The sequence below is a fragment of the Geotrypetes seraphini genome, chromosome 4, assembly GCF_902459505.1.
Source record: "Geotrypetes seraphini chromosome 4, aGeoSer1.1, whole genome shotgun sequence".
Lineage (NCBI taxonomy): Eukaryota > Metazoa > Chordata > Amphibia > Gymnophiona > Dermophiidae > Geotrypetes > Geotrypetes seraphini.
The window spans coordinates 230,262,698-230,279,741 of NC_047087.1; the positions used below are offsets into that span (position 1 = coordinate 230,262,698).

The following is a 17,044-nucleotide window of genomic DNA, read 5'->3' on the forward strand; positions in this document are numbered from 1 at the left end:
TTTAGAGACAGGGTGACCTAGACGGTTAGGGTCAAAGGACAAAAAGAGCTGAGGGGACGAGCGGTGAGCCCTGGTACGGTCAAGGTAGTATGCAAGGGCACGCTTACAGTCCAGCGTGTGTAATGCCTGTTCCCCAGGATGAGAATGGGGCTTAGGGAAAAAGACAGGTAACACAATGGATTGGTTGAGGTGGAAGACCGAGACCACCTTGGGAAGAAATTTAGGATGGGTATGCAGAACTACCTTGTCATGGTGAAAAACCGTGAAAGGTGGGTCAGCGACCAGTGCATGTAGCTCACTAACCCTCCTGGCAGAGGTGATGGCAATGAGGAAAAGCACCTTCCATGTTAGAAATTTGAGTGAAGTTGTGGCAAGAGGCTCAAATGGAGGTTTCATGAGGGCTGAGAGAACCACGTTCAGGTCCCAGACGACTGGAGGAGGCTTCAGCGGTAGTTTGACATTGAAGAGGCCTCTCATGAACCGGGAAACCAGGGGATGAGCCGTGAGAGGTTTTCCGAGGATAGGCTCATGAAACGCAGTGATGGCACTGAGGTGGACTCTGATTGAGGTAGATTTGAGGCCAGCATCGGAGAGAGAAAACAAATAGTCCAGTATAGTTTCTACCGCCAATGAGGCGGGATCGTGATGATGAAGTAGACACCAAGAGGAGAACCGGGTCCATTTCTGATGGTAACATTGGAGGGTGGCCGGTTTCCTGGAGGCATCCAAAATACGACGGACAGGCTGAGACAGGTTCTCTGGAGAGGTCAGCCCGAGAGAAACCAAGCTGTCAGGTGGAGCGAGGACAGATCGGGATGCAGTAGAGACTGATGCTGCTGTGTAAGTAGAGTAGGAAACACAGGAAGAGGAATGGGCTCCCTGGAGCTGAGCTGGAGCAGGAGGGAGAACCAGTGTTGGCGAGGCCACCGAGGAGCAATGAGAATCATGGTGGCTCTGTCCCTGCGGAGTTTGAACAATGTCCGCAACATCAGAGGTAGTGGAGGAAAGGCATAGAGGAACCGATCCGTCCAGTCGAGCAGGAATGCATCCGGGGCCAGACGGTGAGGAGAGAAGAGTCTGGAACAGAACTGGGGCAGCTGATGGTTGTGAGGAGCTGCAAAGAGGTCCACTTGCAGAGTGCCCCAGCGCGCAAAGATGGAGCGGAGTGTGGGAGGATCCAGAGTCCACTCGTGAGGTTGAAGGATGCGGCTGAGATTGTCGGCCAGGGAGTTCTGTTCGCCCTGGATATATACAGCCTTGAGGAAGAGACTGTGGGCCGTGGCCCAGGACCAGATGCGGATGGCCTCCTGACAGAGGAGGGGAGATCCGGTGCCGCCTTGCTTGTTTATGTAGTACATGGCGACCTGGTTGTCTGTGCACAGAAGAAGGACCTGAGGGTAGAGAAGATGCTGGAAGGCTTTGAGAGCATAGAACATGGCTCTGAGTTCCAGGAAATTGATGTGATGTAGACGCTCCTGAGGGGTCCAGAGACCCTGAGTGGGAAGATCTCCCAGGTGAGCTCCCCACGCATAGGGGGAGGCATCCGTGGTGATGGTCATGGAGTGAGGGGGCAGATGAAAGAGTAGACCCCTGGAAAGATTTGAGGAGTTCAACCACCATTGAAGAGATTGCTGAAGAGACAATGTCACAGAGATGGGATGAGAAAGAGGATCCGAGGTCTGTGACCATTGGTTGGCTAGAGTCCACTGAGGTGTCCTGAGGTGGAGTCGTGCCAGAAGAAGTAAATGGACCGTCGAGGCCATGTGGCCTAGGAGGACCATCATCTGCCAAGCTGGGATGGAGTGATGAAGGAGCACCTGACGACAGAGATGGAGCAGGGTCCGTTGTCGGTCGGCGGGAAGAAACGCCCTCATCAGAGTGGTGTCCAGAACTGCTCCAATGAATTGAAGTCGCTGTGTGGGAAGCAGATGCGACTTGGGGTAGTTGATCTCGAACCCCAGGAGATGGAGGAAAGAGATGGTGTGTTGTGTGGCTTGCAGCACAAGCGGAGACGTAGGAGCTTTCACCAACCAATCGTCCAAGTACGGGAACACCTGGAGGTTGTGAGACCTGAGGAAGGCCGCCACCACAATAAGGCACTTGGTGAACACCCTGGGTGATGATGCGAGGCCAAAGGGTAGCACTTTGTACTGATAGTGGCGGTGCTGTACCTGAAATCGGAGGTAGCGACGTGAAGTCAGATGGATTGGAATGTGAGTGTAGGCCTCTTTGAGGTCTAGGGAACATAGCCAGTCGTGTTGAGAGAGAAGCGGGTAAAGCGTGGCAAGGGAGAGCATTCTGAACTTTTCCTTGACCAGACACTTGTTGAGGTTCCTGAGATCGAGGATGGGACGGAGGTCTCCTGTCTTCTTGGGAACCAGGAAGTAGCGGGAGTAGAATCCCGCTTTGGTCTGGGGGTACCTCTTCGATGGCATTGAGAAGAAGGAGGGATTGGACCTCCCTCAGGAGGAGGGGGGATTGAGAGGAGTGAGAAACAGACTCTATGGGAGGATTGTCCGGTGGAAGAGTCTGGAAATTGAGAGAGTAGCCGTGGCGAATGATGTTGAGGACCCACAGGTCTGATGTGATGACCTCCCAACGGTTGAGGAAGAGTTGAAGATGTCCTCCTATCGGCTGAGGAAGAGGCAAGGATGGTGGGAGACTGGCTATGCCCTGGAGAAAAGAGTCAAAAGGGCTGAGATGGTTTTGACTGCGGGAGAGGCTTGGTCGGTGGGTGAGACTGTGAACGTGCCTGAGTCTGGTGCTGCTGACGAGGCCGGCGAGACTGTTGTTGTTGAGGCGGGTTGAAAGGTCTGGCCGAGAACCTGCGTTGATAGGAAGACTGCTGTTTGTAGGGGCGAGCAGGAGGAGTTTTCTTCTTAGGTTTGATCAGGGTATCCCACCTGGTCTCGTGTGCCGAGAGTTTCTGGGTAGTTGAGTCCAGGGACTCCCCAAAGAGTTCATCACCAAGACAAGGTGCGTTGGCTAGGCGGTCTTGGTGATTAATATCGAGGTCAGAAACTCTCAGCCAGGCCAAGCGCCTCATGGCAACAGCCATGGCAGATGCTCGAGAGGTCAGCTCAAAAGAGTCATAAATGGAGCGCACCATAAATTTCCTGAGTTGGAGCAAACTGGAAAGTTGTTGTTGAAAAACCGGGACCTTGCGTACAGGGATATACTTTTGGAAGGAGGAGAGTTGTTGCACCAAATGCTTCATATAGAAGGAGAAGTGGAAGGTGTAATTATTAGCTCTGTTGGCAAGCATGGAATTCTGATAAAGGCGCTTGCCAAATTTATCCATCGTTCTGCCCTCTCTGCCAGGAGGAGTAGAGGCATAAACACTGGAGCCCTGGGTTTTCTTTAAAGTGGACTCCACTAGAAGGGATTCATGGGGTAGTTGAGGTTTGTCGAACCCCGGGATAGGAATGACCCTATATAAACTATCCAGTTTTTGAGGTGCACCCGGTACCGTGAGAGGGTTTTCCCAATTTTTGTAAAAAGTTTCCCGTAAGATGTCGTGGACGGGTAACTTTAAAAATTCTTTGGGGGTTGTTCGAAGTCCAGGGCGTCAAGGAAAGCCTGGGATTTCTTAGAGTCGGACTCCAAAGGGATAGACAGAGCTGCCGAAATTTCTCATAGAAATTTTGTGAATGAGGACTGTTCAGGTTTGGAACTGGTATCGACCATCGATGGTTCCTCGTCCGTTGATGAAGCCTCATCCTCGGTACCGGGTGGGGATTCTTCCCATAAGTCCGGGTCCTGACGTCGGTATGCGCGGGACGGGACGGTGGTGCGGATGGCTCAGTATGGCGAGTCTTAGAGAGGGATTTGCCAGAGCGCATCGAGACGGTACCGGGGGAGGAAGATTGGTGCCGGTCCTGGTCTCGGGGGGGACTGGTGTCGGTCTCGATGTCGGGGAGGGTCGGCATCAGAGCGTGGTTGCACCGGAGGATGAAGTGGTTCAGCCGCGAGTACCGGCATGGAGGTGTTCAACGGTACCGATGGTGTCAACACCGGTGGTGTGGTGCGAGGCTCGGGCCGGTCCGGCACCGAAAGGAGTGGGGCCAACAGTGTGGGCAACAAGTGCTGGAGTTGTTGTTATAGTTGCTCCTGCAGTTGGGTTTGGAGTATGGCCGCAATGCGGTCTTCCAGAGGGGGCACCGGTACCGCTTTTTTTCTTTTTCGGTACCATAGGTGCCGCTCCATGCCCCGGCGATGAGGAGGCCGATGACGAGGCACTCACCGAAATCGGGGCGGAGCGTTTGCGGGGTCGGCGTGATGCCGGGAGGACCGGCGTTGCCGGTGTGGCAGGAGGGCGCTCAAGGGAAGTGGAAGGCTTCTTAGCCGGCTTACCTGGTGCCAGCGACCCCGAGGAAGGATCAGGCGGTGTCGAAGTAGTCGGTGCCGACTTTTGCGATGCTGTTGACGGCGCGGCTGATTCCATGGCAGATCCGGTGCCGAAAAGAATATTTTGTTGGATCTGTCTATTTTTTAATGTACGTTTTTTAAGAGTAGCACAGCGGGTGCAGGTGTCAGCCCGATGCTCTGGACCCAGGCACTGTAGGCACCAATTGTGCGGGTCAGTGAGAGATATCGGGCGTGCACACCGCTGGCACTTCTTAAAGCCCGGCTGAGGGGGCATGAAGGGAAACATGGCCTCCGCAAAATCAAAACCGGAGGCCTGTATGGTGACAACAGGCCCCGCCGGGGCCGGTTCGAAAAATAAAGAGAAAACAAAGTTGTTGTTTTTTTTGGAATTTAAAACGAAAAAGAAACCCGAAGGTAAAAGAAGAAAAAGGAAGACAAAAACGCGAGCGGGAAGGCAAAATCCGATATTTCAACGGCCGTTGAAAAATACATGCGTCTTCTTCGCTCCGCGGAAACGAAGAAACTGGGGACCACGCTCTCCTCCGTCGAGCGGGAAGGCACCCGTGCATGCGCGGTGCGGCCAACTAGAACTTTCTAGTTAAAAGTGTCCGTACCGGGGCTCCGTCGGTGACGTCACCCATGCGTTAAGAATATGCTGCCTGCTTGTCCTGGGATAAAGAGGCAGTTAAGAAATCTTTTAAATAAATAAAAAGTGCCTTCTAGAGCAGAATACTTAATTCATTCTCAGACCAAAGTAATGGAACACAAACCCTCTGATGGATGATAAATGACAGGCACAACTAATAAACATTGCTGTGAAGAATGAAGCACTCTGCCAGGTTCATATGAGCTTCAAATGCAAATATGGATTTTCTATAATATGACACAAGGACAGCAGTAACTAAAGCCATTTCTAAAGGTACACTTGTGTTTTATCCGTGGAAATGGACTTTGATTTTTGGTTAGCCTCAGTGTGTGCTTTTCAAAAATGCACACTCTGACCTGCATTCTTTCTGAGGCATTCTTGGAGGTTGATCTATAGGACAAGGAAATAATCAGAGTAGTTTTGGCTGTGATGTTACGTTTAGCAGTATGTGGGTGGAAAAGGTATTTTATGTTTCATGTTATGGACTCCTGCCTTGGGCTTCAAGAACAGGTGGAGCATAAATCCGAACAAGTCAATTATCAAAACCAATGCGTTGCTTCAAATGAAAAAAGTACCTAGAGAGAAAGCAAGCACAAATCTGTGTATGCAATAATTATTTATTACTAGACAATTATAAAAGCAAAATTACCCATTTAGATATTTGGATCTTTATCCAGTCCTCAGAACAAAGTCCAGGGTTGGTTATAAATATAACACACATACTACCAAAGAACCAATAAAATCTTATAATAATCCCAACAACTTAACTACATAAACCTCCCAAAGGCTCCCAAGGTCATAGCTTTAACATATTTTGCTTTCAATATTGCAGCAAACCCATGGAGTTTACACTATGATTGACTTTTTAGCAAGTGTAATGAGGACAGACGGAAGGTAGCATGGGGTAAACATAAACATAAACATAAACATAAGAAGCGCCATCTCCGGATCAGACCTTCGGTCCATCAAGTCCGGCGATCCGCACACGCGGAGGCCCTGCCAGGTATACACCTGGTTTATTTTATAGCCAACCATACTTTATATGCCTCTCTCAAGGAGATATGCATCTAGTTTGCTTTTGAAGCCTAGGACTGTCGATTCTGCAATAATCTCCCCTGGGAGAGTATTCCAGATGCCAACCACTCTCTGTGTGAAGCAGAACTTTCTGACATTAGTCCTGAACTTGTCCCCCCTTAGCTTCATTTCATGTCCTCTTGTCCGTGTCAAATTGGACAATGTAAATAATCTTCTCTGCTCTATTTTGTCGATTCCTTTCAGTATTTTGAAGGTTTCGATCATATCCCCACGCAGTCTCCTTTTCTCAAGGGAGAACAATCCCAGTGTTTTAAGTCGATCCTCATATACCAGTTTCTCCATACCCTTCACTAGTTTGGTTGCTCGTCTCTGCACCCTCTCCAGCAGTTTTATATCCTTCTTTAGGTAGGGAGACCAATGTTGGACACAGTATTCCAAGTGGGGTCTGACCATTGCCCTATAAAGCGGCATTATAACTTTCTCCGATCTACTCGAGATTCCTTTCTTTATCATGCCCAACATTCTATTTGCCTTCTTTGCCGCTGCCGCGCATTGTGCTGACGGCTTCAGGGTCCTATCTATCAGTACACCCAGATCCCTTTCTTGTACACTTTTTCCCAGACTTGCACCTGACATTCTGTACTCGTATTCCTTATTCTTACTGCCTAAATGCATTACCTTGCATTTCTCCACGTTGAACTTCATCTGCCATTTCTCCGCCCATTTTTCTAACCGACACAAATCGCTCTGGAGTTACTCACTATCCTCCTGCGATCTGATTGCCCGGCAGAGTTTTGTGTCATCTGCAAACTTGATGATCTCACTGGATGTTCCGTTTTCCAAGTCATTGATATAAATATTAAAAAGGATCGGTCCAAGTACCGAGCCCTGGGGTACACCACTAGTCACTTTCTCCCAGTCGGAGAACTTCCCATTTATGCCCACTCTCTGCTTCCTGTTATCCAGCCATTTAGTTTATCTCCTAAAGATGGCACAATCAGTACCCACAGTGCTGTCCATTGGAGAACTATCACCAGGGACCCATCTCTTCCTTATTTTTCCTTCTACTTCATTCCATCTTATTCTTTTCAGTTTCATTGCCATCCCCATCTCACTCATTAGTAGCAGGCCCGATACAAGATCATACACTCTCCTCCCTCCCATGGAATATTACACTGGAATTAAAAAGTTGTATAACTGAATGTATTGTGGAGCTTTACGTAAGTTGTTTGTGTTGTTTTGTTAAGGTAAATTCATTAGCATTTGCTTGTGAAAAATATAGTACTGTAGTAGTGATATTTAAAATCATGCAATTTAAAGGCTATGTTAGTAAATATTTTTGCCCCATCTGTATAGACATTAGCAGAGTCGGAATAATAGAGAATTACACATATACGGCTTAATATGTATTTGTATAGGTTTGAGGAGTTTTTACAGTACAATGTATACATAATTACCTATTTAGACAAACAGACATATTTTAGTGGGTTATGACTATTTTAAAAATGAAAATACTGCTACGGGAGTATGAAAGGAGTGGATCACACAGGAACAAATGAAGCCTAAAAAGTCCTTTTATTACCATGAATTCTCAATGTGACCACATTTCACCCACTTCAGGGCTGCATCAGGGGTTGACAATAGGAAGGAGTCAATGCACAATTTCCCTCCACAAGCGGTAATGATATAGCTTATACGAGTGTGTGTTTCAGCAGTTTCAGCAAACTTGTTAGCTTTGCTAGGAGTTCTTTTAGAATTCAAATGTTTCTTTGTGATCTACGAATGACAAAAACAAAAGAAGTCCAACAGATCTGCAGTGAAAGTCAATCAACCGAAGCAAAAAAAAGGAGAACTGCAGAGTTGATGTACAAAGTACAGGACCTTTATTGGAATAAATAAATTGTGATAATCCAACTGGTGGTTCTCATAGGTGAGAAGATGGGAGCCAACATGGTTCCGTGTTTCAAAGAACACTCCTTCCTCAGGGGTCCAAAAGTATGAATATCATTCAAAAGAGAACCATATGATGTAGAACGAATTGGCATAAAATTCTTGGTTTTTTTGCATACCAGCTGAAATGAAAGCTGTTCATTTCGCTTGGCACCATGAGGCTAAAGGACAGTGCATAGTAATTAATATCATCATTCCTCACATAGTATAGCTCTGCATCCACACCGATTAGATGCCGCACCTCCTCCTCGCTCATTTATATGCTAAGGCCGGGCCCGGGAACACTGTGGTAGCCACTGAGAGTAACTGACACTAGACCTCGCCTGGCCCTGCACCACGGGCAAGAGGAACAATAGCAACAATAGGAAGGAGCTCCACCGCCACTACTTTCGTATGCTGCTTGCTGTCTGTGGATCTGATTAATCTCTCTTGTGCTGCTATATACCACTATGATACAATTTTTGTTTAATCATACACTCGCCCTCTGATATTACCATTAAGTATATTTTTTGAAGTGAGTTTGTGGCATGTTTTCTTTTCCTTTTAATATGCATGTTCTTACTTATAGGATATGTGTGGTTTATTTAAATTTAGCACCCGATGTGGCCACGTTTCACCCTAAGACTGCGTCAGGGGTTAGAGCTAAAAGGAGATTACAATCATACTTTCCCCTTAAAGCAACAGTCCTTCACTAGAGTGGCAGCACCTAGTTTCAAAAAGCAGAAGCTTGTTGAGACTAGATGCTGCCATCTATATGTATATGGCCTTTTGGTTGAGGATGGGCTGGGGAGGGCTTCAATGGTGGGAGGGTGTAGATCGGCTGGAGTGAGATTTGACGGAGACTTCAGCAGTTGGAAACCAAGCACAGTACCGGGTAGAGCTTTGGATTCTTGCCCAGAAATAGCTAAGAAGAAAAAATTGTTAATTGAATAAGGTTGAGCAGACTGGATGGACCATTCGGGTCTTTATATGCCGTCATCTACTATGTTACTATGACTACTTGACTATGGTTTTTGTGGTGAAAGTTGCTTTAAGGGGAAAGTGTGATTGGAATCCACTTTTATCTCTCACCCCTGAGGCAGCCTTAAGGCAAAACATGGCCATGTCGGGTGCTGGATTCAAATAAACCACACGTATCCTATTTCTTTTGGTCTACTTCGTGCTTTGCTGTTGGTGACTTTTTGCAGATCATCACTTCTCATCTTGTCCTCTGTTTTTATTTATTCCAGCTGTTGTGTGAACTCCCCCCCCAGTATCCTCTCTCTCCCCCATCAGCCCCTGGATCCTCCTCCTCTTCTCCTTTGGCCCAAGCAAACCCATCCCCTCTTTTTTATCTTCCCCTTTCCTGCCTCTCTAGCAGACTCCTTTTTTTTCTACTTTCACAGCCCCAGCAATCCTCTCTTTCATAATCTCACCATCTACCAGGACAAACAGCATCTTTCTACACCATCAACTATTAAAAAACATTTAAAAAAATGCCATGCTGAGTCAAATCAAGGTCCATTGAGCCCATCATCCTATTTCTAATAGTGGCCAGTCCTGATCTCAAGTACCTGGTGGATCCCCTAATCAACACTTAAAACTTGTACTCCAGAAGAGAGAAGTTGGACTACTATTAGGGTTGCTGATATCTGGAAGGAGGAGTATACAGCACGGAAACAGGTATGAAAGTAGAAACCTGCAATTGAAAGTTATAAACTGTTTTTATTAACAGCCCGGTGGGAGACCACAATATTAAAGGAAACTGTGAAGCGGGAAGTGGGCTGCAGGGCCCACAGGAGTAGGAGCCATGTCAGTAGGATGAACAAAAGAGGAAAAACTTTCAGTTTTCTAAAAGAATAGTAATCTAGTAAAACAGGGTTGGAAACCCCAAGTAAAAGCCCTTCTGGGGCCTACTGAACTGTGCTAGTAAGCATATTAAACAAAAGCCAGGCCCAATCCCAAGTAGAACTGTTTGGGGCTTAAAGAGCAGGCTTTAAAACTCTTAAAGACTAGGTGAGGTATATGGACTTAGAAGGATCCATTTGAGTTATGAGATAGAAAAAATAAAGATGGGAAAACCTGGACTGGCTCAGTTTAGAGCCTTGTATTGAACTCTGTCTGTGGTGAATGATGGCACATTTGGAACGTTGACAGACTGTGGACTGAGAGGCAGACATGGACACCACAATATGCATGAAAAAGTTCTGCATGCAATGGATGTAATGGACATGGAATCTTTTAATGCATTCATTAGAGATATTCTGACAAACTGGTCCACTCGTAAGTTAAACTTGGACAAGCCTGATTTATACCCTGGAAGAGACGCCCAGGGGAGATATGATACATACATTTAAATACAGTACTTGAAAACCACAAATGAATGAACAAATCTTTTCCAAAGACAGCGAGGCTATAGAAATAGAGGATAAGAATTACAGCTGAAAAGAGGGAAAAGTGAAAAGCAACATCAGGAAATGTGTCATCCCCCACCACCGAAGTAGGTGGTGGATGCACTTCTGTTTAGGCAGTGGTGACAAAACAGTGACAATAGGTATGAGATGATGAAGTGTGGCCAAGAAGGGAACTTGATCTCTGGTGGAGAGAACACAGTCTTTGGAGACTGGAGCTTTTTCTTCTATCAGTTTTTCCTAGTTTCCATGATGCATACAAAGAGAAATTCAACAGGAGACTGAATTTTAAGAATGTTAAACATTCTCAAATCTACAGGAATTACATCTGGAGACATGTTTAAGAAATATTTAACTTTACCACCTATAAATTGAGTATATTTACCTGTAAAGCAAAAACCAGAAGATTCCTCAGAAGCAAATAATGCACAAGGCATGGACTTGAATAATTTGTCTGATTTGCTTGAAAATTCACTAGTAGAAATTGATTCTTGTTCCACATTGCTTGTCTCATTTGTATTTGAGCAAGATCTGAATGCTGTTATGCATATGTATTTTCATTCTTCACAAACTTTGTTCTAAGGGCAAAGCGCGTGGGCTTTCCCTGATGTGATGAAGACAACTCAAGAACGTAGGAAAATGTTTTTGTTTTTGACTATGAGACAAGAAGCTAAAAACTTTTGGAGCTACTTTTTTGTTGAGTTATCCCTTTAAATGTCTGGTCAGATACGCAGGGATAAAATATGTCTTTTTTTGCTCCTGATCAGCTTTGAGTTTTTATAGATACTAATAAGTTAATTCAGAATGTGTAGGGTCTGTAAACTGATAAGATGATGTTTCACGTTAAGCCTAATTTTCTTGAATATTTGTTGTTTTCCTAAAAGAGATTTCCTTCTCTGTTTTTTTCTCCTTCTCCCCACTAAATAGTGGTCTAATAAAGAGTATGACAAGAACAAAAGCACTGTGGAGAGGATGATGTTCAAGATGCAGGCTTTTTTTATTTAAAAATACAATCCTAAAATCCACAAAGAAATATCTAGGACCCAAAGCATTGGGGACTATGGACCCATCACAGTCCGTGTTTCTACAAAACTGTCTTCTTCAGGGGTCCCTAAAGGTCCTGATATATAAATTTGTGGATCAAAGGCTAAAAACAATCATAGGTTGAACTCCGCTTGGATGAGAAGTCCTCGGGACTGGGAGAAAAAAGACTTCCATTTCTGTGGAGGATTAAGGGTCAACCTTTTGTTTGCGCTAATAAAGAGTATGGAAATGCTTCATTATATGTATCTCATATTTTTAAAATCCAAAGAGAAATCTACATTAACATCTAATAAGCTACTTGAAGCCTAAGTGCTACAATTAAAATGTGCTATGATTAGAATGCGGTTTGCTCCACTGGTAGAATTTATAACCGTCTGACGCCCTGTGAACCTTCTGTCTATGAGCACAATCAAATAATGATTTAAATTTTAAAATTGCATTGTTGGATACCGTGACTATTCATTTGTTTGGTTTGGGCAATTTCTTTGAGTGTATCTCTCTAGGTCTGGCAATGGAAAACTTTACAGAGCTAGTCTACAGCTCAAGAAACCAAGTTAGGAAAGTTTAGAAAAATTAGCAGCATGAAAGACTGCCAGATTGTTTTTGAGGGAGAGGTCTCGGTCTGAAAACAGAGCAATACACCACAATACAGATATAGTTTAACTAAGCAATTAATTTGCGTATCATTATTTTACTCTATCAAGAAGCAAAAACTGTAAGATTAACTTGCATTAGAAGCTGTACACTAAGGGGTCCTTTTATCAAGCCGCGCTAGTGGGGTTAGCGCGTCTGACATTTCATCACGCGCTAACCCCCGCGGCTGGCTAAAAAACTAACGCCTGCTCAATGTAGGCGTTAGCGGCTAGCGCAGCAGGCGGTTTAACACACGTTAAACCACCTACCATAGCTTGATAAAAGGACCCTAAGCTATCAGTGAACAGCTCTAGTATAAGCTTTCTGCATCAGTCCCTTATATCATTTACACAGATTAACTGCATATCAGTTTTTCTAGACAATCCTTACAGGGTCAGTGGTCTAAAAGTATAGAGCAGAGAACTGAGATCAGAATTAACATTCATTTTCTGACACTCCTTGTTACTTTAACCAACTTAAATGGCTAGAAACGTATTGCGATAAGGAAGATAGGGGACCTACAGAGGGAATTTAAAAAAAAAAAAATCTCCACCTGTTTGAAGAAAAATCTTCCTGAGATCCCACAATTACAAGAAGGGAAATTTAGATGATCAGAGAATGCAAGAAGAGTCCTGGTATGAGAGTCCCTATGATAAAGTTCCAGTCAATAAGGAAGGTACCCCTAAAATAAAGGCCTATAAGTAAGGAAGTGGCAGGTGGGAAGGGAACCATCCCAGAGGAAGAGAAGATGATGTGGGAATCCCCTGCTGAGAAAGAAGAAATCCCTTTGGAAATAGGAGATCCAGAGAATGATATGGAGATAGACCTGTAACCTCAAATTTCTTCAGTGTGTGTGGCAGGGTGGGTGGGAGGAGGAGGGGGAGAAATGAGGAAGGATAACCATGTGATCGCTTTTGTGGGTGGTGAACACCTCCCTTGCTCATAAGGGTTCCATCAGTGAAAGAGAATCCTAATCTTTGAAATAGTGTTTTACTGTCCATATCAAAAGAGGATGTCCCTGACTCAAGGTGAGTTGGAGCTGTAATTTGCATAATGGATGATTTGACTATTTCTTCAACTGGAGGGATGGACATAATGGAGTTATCACTTATTATCTAAACTACAGAATATGTCTTCTTAATCCTTATCTTAAACTTACGGATCTATTTGAAGTTGAGATGGATCTTACTGATACTTTCTCACCCTAATTGACAAAGTAGGTGGAAATTGGGACCTTGCATTCTGAAAGGAGGAGGAATGCTGACATTTTGCTTAACCCCCAGTAAACCCATTCCCTAACAGACTTGAAAGGGAATTATCTGCTTCAGTAGTGAGGTTGCGATTGAGGCGGACCACAACTGGAGAGTATTGGTTCAACCGAGTAACTTGAAGACTATATGCACTGGCCATGAGGCTGGTGAATTGAAAATTATTTTGAAAGTAGACTCTTGATTTTCACCTCCAATCCTTGCAGGCCACCAGCAGTTCAGGTCTGTTTTATCTTTGCAGAATCCTGATGAAACTCTGGCAATTTAGAAAAGGAGTGACAACTGTGTTATTCAAGTGCATTTTTTGCACTCTGTGTGCTTCTGTGACAGCTTGAGCTATGGTAGTTCTTTTTTTATGCTGTTTCTCTTTTGCTGTTTTGTAATTGTATGTGTTATTTAGCGTTATTTTGTATGTGACTTTTGTTCCCCGCTTAGATTTGTGGATAGGCGGGTTAGGCTTTTACTCTATCCTTATCCTTCTTGACCTCTCTGCTGCCTTTCATACTGTAAATCATAGCTTACACCTTGATATGCTGTCCTTGTTTGGATTCTGTGATTCTGTCCTCTCCTGGTTTGCCGCCTACCTTTCCCAACACATCTTTAGTGTATGTGTTGGTGGGTCCTCTTATGCTGCTACCCCGTTAGTGGTTGGTGTACCCCAAGGTTCTGTCTTAGGACCTATTCTCTTCTCTCTCTACACCTCTTCCCTCGGTGCCCTGATCTCCTCCCATTGCTTCCAGTATCACCTTTATACTGATGACTCCCAGCTCTACCTCTCCACAACTGAAATTTCACCTAAAGTCCAAGAAAAAGTCTCTGCTTGTATGGCTGATATTGCTCCCTGGATGTCCTGCCGTCATCTGAAACTAAATATGTCCAAGACTGAGCTGCTCCTCTTTCCTCCTAAAACCTCTGCTCTTCCTACTTTCTCCATCTCTGTAAATAATACTGTCATTGTTCCAGTCTCCTCTGCTCGCAACCTTGGAGTCCTCTTCGATTCTGACTTCTCATTTTCTACATATATCCAACAAGCTGCCCCTTCCTCTCTGAGCATACTATCCGGACCCTTGCCCAAGCTCTCGTAACCTCAAGCTTAGATTACTGCAATCTACTCTTAACTGATATCTCTCAGTGTCGCCTCTCCCCCCTTGCAATCTGTGCAAAACTCTGTTGCACGACTCATCTTCTACCAATCTCACTCAGGTCACCCCTCTCCTTAAGTCACTTCACTATCTGCCTTTGCATACAGTTCAAGATCTTATTGCTGACCTACAAGTGTGTTCATTCTGCTGCCCCTCAATATCTCTCCTCGCTTCTCTCTCCTTATACACCTCCCAGAGAACTCCATTCCTCAGATAAGTCACTCTTAACGTTACCCTTCTCCTCCTCTGCCAATTCCAGACTTCGTTCCTTTCATCTAGCTGCCACCTATGCCTGGAATAAATTACCCGAGTTTATCCGTCAGGCCCCTTCCCTTGTTTAAAAACAGACTGAAAACCCATCTTTTTGATATAGCTTTCAATCCTTAACCCTACTCCTTCTGCCCTCCAACCCATCCAGCTGATTAACTGTTCCCCTTAACTGTATCCATGACATCTTCTTGCCTGTTTAGACTGTAAACTCTTTCAGCAGGGACTGTTTTCTTCTTCTTTGTGACTCTGTACAGCGCTGCGTGCATCTGGTAGCGCTATAGAAATAATTAAAAGTAGTAGTAGTAGAAATAATTTTAAATAAATAAATCAACAGTGAAAACGCTGGCCATGCTTAACTCTTTATTAGGCAAAACTGAACTTTTCAAAGTAAGTTTTCTAAGCATACTAGCTTCAAAATGTGAAAAACTGAACTTTTTGAGCATAATAAAAGTTTTTTGACTAATGATTTTAAAATGGTGGAAAAATCCACAAGAATCAATAGCAGTAGTAAGGCACAAATATTTTAGATTTTTCTCCTCCTATTTGTATAAATTGTTTTTCATATTGGTGATTTCTTGAAGTTTTTGATTTAGCAGGGATATTTTCTACGTGCTCACAATAAATGCCAAAGTCAGGCACCAGGCCCAAATCAATACACAGAATTTAATGAAAATGGGAGCATGCAAAAAAAAAAATTTCCCATTTCCTGCTTTCCTCATGCAAGAAGAAATACAGAAAATTAGAGCGCTCCAAATTTTAATGCAGTAATGGCTTCTTTTCTATGCAGTTCTGCTTATATAATGCTAAAGGTTAGCCGTTTCATTCCCTACTTTACCAGCCACTAGACATCACATAAAAACTTTTCACTATCCAGCCACTAAAATGCAAATCACGATGTTCATTCTCACTGCTATGACTGCAAGACAGAACAATACAATCTCTCCTTCTGGTTGTTATAAAGCATTAATTGACAGTCAATACCAACATAAAATAGCAATAATGTAAAGACTGCTTCTGGAAATTTCATCTCTACCAAAAGTGTCAAAAGTAATTATAAACATTCACAAAGGATGTCAGATTCTACTGTAAAATCTCTATGCTTTCCAACATCCCCATTCTTCATCTTTCATGGATGTGAGCAGTTCTCACTTTGTATGTCACCACAGACAACATAATCAACCGTTTTCATATCTTGCTATTCATCTTTTGATTCCAGTGCATTTTCAGTGCCACCGCCTTTCTTTTTTTGTGATTTGTTACTGCTTGAATAATCAAGCATTTGTTTTAATAATAAACAAGATTATAAAGGTTTGTGAAAAGAAAGTATGTTCAGGATTTTTTCTTTAATATGTTGCCTATGTAAAAACACTTTGGCCTTATGGGATTCAATTTCAACAAACTACACCATGGCGCTTTATGCAGCATTTTATTAAGATGGGGTTACAAAGGAACAAGACAATTATGAGCAAACCATGAAACATTTTTCCATAGGGGCCATACATGAGAAATGAGACCTCTAGGTTGGGACATTCAATTTCCCTGATATTTTATAAAAGACTCTGCTGAATGGTGTCAGGTCAAAAGCGCGCTGGGACAAAGGCGCGCCCAGACAATTGAGCGCAGCGCGGAGGTGCGCGCCACTCAAAATTACTGTTTTTAGGGCTCCGACGGGGGGCGTGGGGGGGAACCCCCCCACTTTACTTAATAGACATCGCGCCGCGTTATGGGGGGTTTGGGGGGTTGTAACCCCCCACATTTTACTGAAAACTTAACTTTTTCCCTGTTTTTAGGGAAAAAGTTAAGTTTACAGTAAAATGTGGAGGGTTACAACCCCCCAAACCCCCCATAACGCCGGCGCGATGTCTATTAAGTAAAGTGGAGGGGTTCCCAACAAAACCCCCCATCGGAGCCCCTAAAAACTGTAATTTTCTTTGGCGGGCGCCTCCGTCTTGCGCTCAGTTGTCGGCGCGCGCCTTTGTCTTTCGCGCCGTTGTCTATGAACCCTGCTGAATATAGAACTCTATGTAAAATATATATAAGGATGACAGCAAGCATACAGTAAATGTATTTACCAGCTCATACAACAGGAGCAATGATTTTATTAACATACATAATGGAAAAACGAATAGCATTATTCAGTAGCTTCCAAGTATAATTGCTGGTGATTATATTCTTAGGTATCCTTTTACTAAGGCGTGCTAACTGATTTAGCGAGCACTGTCGGCAGCCATTCAGGGAGCAGTGCGGGACCAGGCAGATGCGCAAAAAGCCTGCCTTGAACGCTACTCTGCCACTGCC

At 44.3% G+C, this 17,044-nt stretch overlaps 1 protein-coding gene across 3 annotated transcripts in view; it reads right to left on the reverse strand.

Moving 5' to 3' along the window:
• ADK (adenosine kinase) overlaps window positions 1–17,044 on the reverse strand; it is a 594,014-nt gene that overhangs the window by 227,950 nt on the left and 349,020 nt on the right. The gene's annotated exons all lie outside the window — the stretch shown is intronic.